Source organism: Camelina sativa, chromosome 12, assembly GCF_000633955.1.
Source record: "Camelina sativa cultivar DH55 chromosome 12, Cs, whole genome shotgun sequence".
Lineage (NCBI taxonomy): Eukaryota > Viridiplantae > Streptophyta > Magnoliopsida > Brassicales > Brassicaceae > Camelina > Camelina sativa.
In genome coordinates, this window is record NC_025696.1 from 13,454,418 (window position 1) to 13,457,480 (window position 3,063).

The 3,063-nt window shown below is 32.1% G+C and overlaps 1 long non-coding RNA gene across 2 annotated transcripts; it reads left to right on the forward strand.

Moving 5' to 3' along the window:
- Window positions 87–2,552, forward strand: LOC104731584. 2 transcript variants are annotated; one of them, XR_758624.2, is made up of 6 exons: window positions 87–1,045; window positions 1,126–1,214; window positions 1,297–1,395; window positions 1,488–1,936; window positions 2,023–2,113; window positions 2,322–2,552. It is a non-coding gene; the product is annotated as an uncharacterized LOC104731584 (long non-coding RNA). The 2 variants fall into 2 exon arrangements; XR_758623.2 differs by having other exon boundaries at window positions 88–1,045; window positions 1,488–2,113.

Genomic DNA, 3,063 nt, shown 5'->3' on the forward strand with positions numbered 1-3,063 from the left:
ATCAATATAATTATCAATTCCCAAGTCTGGATCACCACCTAATTATTTATAATACACTACAAGAAAAGTTCACATTGATAGCAGTAGATTATAGCTCATTTTCTCTAACTGCTATGAAAAATAAACTTTTTTTTAATTACTATACAATAGCACTAGAAAGACGCTAAGATAAAAATTCATTAAGTGAGAACCTAAAATCGTTTGTTCCGCCACTACTTTGATGAAAATTTTCGTTTAAGCGCATTTCAGATCCAATTTTTTTTTGTGTCAATAGAACCAAAAAAGATTGTTTTTGTTTTTTATATCAAAGTGCCACGTTTACAGCAAAAATAAAACCTTATCTCTTCTCTGTACGACGAGACGAACAAAACATCAAAAAAAATTTCTTCCCCCAAATTGAAATCTAGGTCTTTTTGAGTCCACCATAGACTCCACCGTGAAGCTCGTCGGCGGCCTCATTTCGCATCCATTCCGATTTCATATCTCGGCGAAAAAGTGATTAACACGAATCGTTATGTCTCCCTCTACCTCAATTTTTATTTGCTTCCTTCTCTTATTATCTTTCTCTATCTAGATCCGAGTTTGCGATATTTCAAGCTACCTAACAACAAATTCCTCCATTTTTTCAAATTTCTTTCAACTATTTAAGCTCCAGGTTCTTATTTATATGATTTTTCTTGTTTCTTCTTCTCTGTGATTTGTTCCTTTTTGTGTTTAGATGAACGATTAGATCTCGAGTCTGATTTAGTCTCTTTGCGATGGATATGGTTCGGATTCGGTTTCAAAGTTTTAGTATTTTGATTGCTTGTAAATCAATAGGTGGGTTAAGCTTTTGATTGTTCAACATTTCTCTTTATTATATGTTTTTCTGGAGAGGTCGATATATTGAATTGTATCTATGATATTGGATGACCTATATGATATGCTTATTTCTCTCATGACATCGAATTAAATTCATAAGCTTGTTATTTTTTTCTTGTTTTAGTGCACAACGCTTGCATGATTTGGGTGATAAGTCGATTCAGCAATAGTTTTGTGTACAGAGGTATTGTAGATTGTTTCTCGAGGACATACAGAGAATGTGGATTATATAACTATGGTTTTTGTTTACTTGTTCTTATTTAGGTCAATGGAGATGGAAAGTATGAGCGGATAAGTGGAACAAGCCTTTGGTGGAGGCACAGTTTTAGGTCCTCAAAAGCTTTTAAGAAAACGTAAGAGATGAATTTTCCGTTAACTCTATTCATGTTTGTAGTTTCCTCCTTGCCTGAGTAACTATTAATCTCTTAATTTCAGTTTTGATGAATTGCTTTGAGTTAAGTCAACATGGAAATAAGACAGAGTTTTTGACATGCTTGTGGTGGGGATATCTACGGTGGAAAAAATTCTTTAAAGGTAATTGATTAATTTTGGTTTGCTAAAGTTATAGATTTGATTCATATATGTAAATTTCAGACCTTCTATTTTCATTATCTTTTTTTTGGTAGATTGGTCTCTCCTCTACAAGTATCACTTCGAGCTTTGGGAAAGCAATTTTCTGAATCATTTGTTTGGATTGCTAAGTGTAATGAGTTGTTTCATTCGTTAGGATCAAGATGGAGCACAGTTCAGAGGATACCTCAAGGAGAAGGTCTTACCTCCTGTTGAGCAAATACTACCTTATCCATTCTCACAATTGGTTTGATGCAGTTTTTGATAACAACAATCAGGGAGATAAAAATTCTAAAGCTGCATCATGAGAATGTTATTCAGCTGAAAGACATTTGGTTCCTTTTTAGCTTGTTTCAAAACTTTGATGTTTTTACATGTTTTTTTTCTCCGTTATGGATCTATCTGCATTTTCTTACTGTGTATTGACAACAATCAGATATATCTAGACTTGAAGCCAAAGCACAACTCCAGCATAAGGATAGGGAAATTGCAGCTCAAATTTTAGGTAAGATGTTTTTTGCTTAGGCTTTTGATTGACATTAGATTGTTTTCTCTTCCTACGAGAAGCCAAACGAAGCCTTATGGTCTTAGCAAAGCAACGATGCGCACAGCTGGAAGAAGAAAATAAGGTTTGAGGGAGAACCGTAGTGGTGGGAACAGCCAAATGGATGATGATGATTTGGTATTAATTCCTTATACTCTTTATTGTTCCTTAAAGGTTAACAATTTTCATGTTTATTTCTGATATTGAATTGTGTCTCGTATATTTTCGCTCATGTATAGGTAAGACTTACAATTTATGGTTTATTTATCTCTATGTGATTGCTATGTGCTTATAGGGTTAATGGCATATTGTGGCTTCTCACGATTCTTTTGTTTCATATGAGCAGATACATATGGAGAGGATAACTAACATGTCTTTTTCATATATTCAAAGTGAACTAGTAGCTGTTCATTGGACTGTTTCAAGAAACGCTGAGTGAGCAGCTAAAAGAGAGTCTTTGCTACAAGTAAGAAAGGCTTGGATGGGTTACATGTACATGTCAAATAGTGTTTTTTTTATTTTTAATGTTAGTTTTATTTTGTTTAAGACTTGGTGACACTTTGTTATGTAAGACTTATTTTGGTTAATGTAATTTATGTTATGTATGTTGATTATTTTATGAAATGTAAAAATATAAATATATTTAAACAAATTTTGAAAAAAAAATTATAATAATAAATAAAACAGCATGAATTTTGTGATCCAATAAAATATATTATAGCATTTGATTAGTGCTATGATATAATTACGGTAAAAACTCCTAACATAGCGTGTAAAATGACTTATAACATTATTTTTAAAAATTTGAAAAGCGGGATAACATAGCATTTCTGTACTGCTATGGTATAATACTATATCATAGCATACGAATTCTGCGCTATCATATGTGAGGTACCTACAATAACAGTGACCTAATATAGCGTTTGTAAAAGAGCTATGAATTACATATTATAGCGTTTCTCTCGTGCTAACAATGTACATATTTGTTGTAGTGATACACTTGTTAGATCAACCTTAACTTATTTTATTTGGTTTGTCATAGATTAACCTTTTACTTTGAAATTATATTAAGATATAGTATATATATA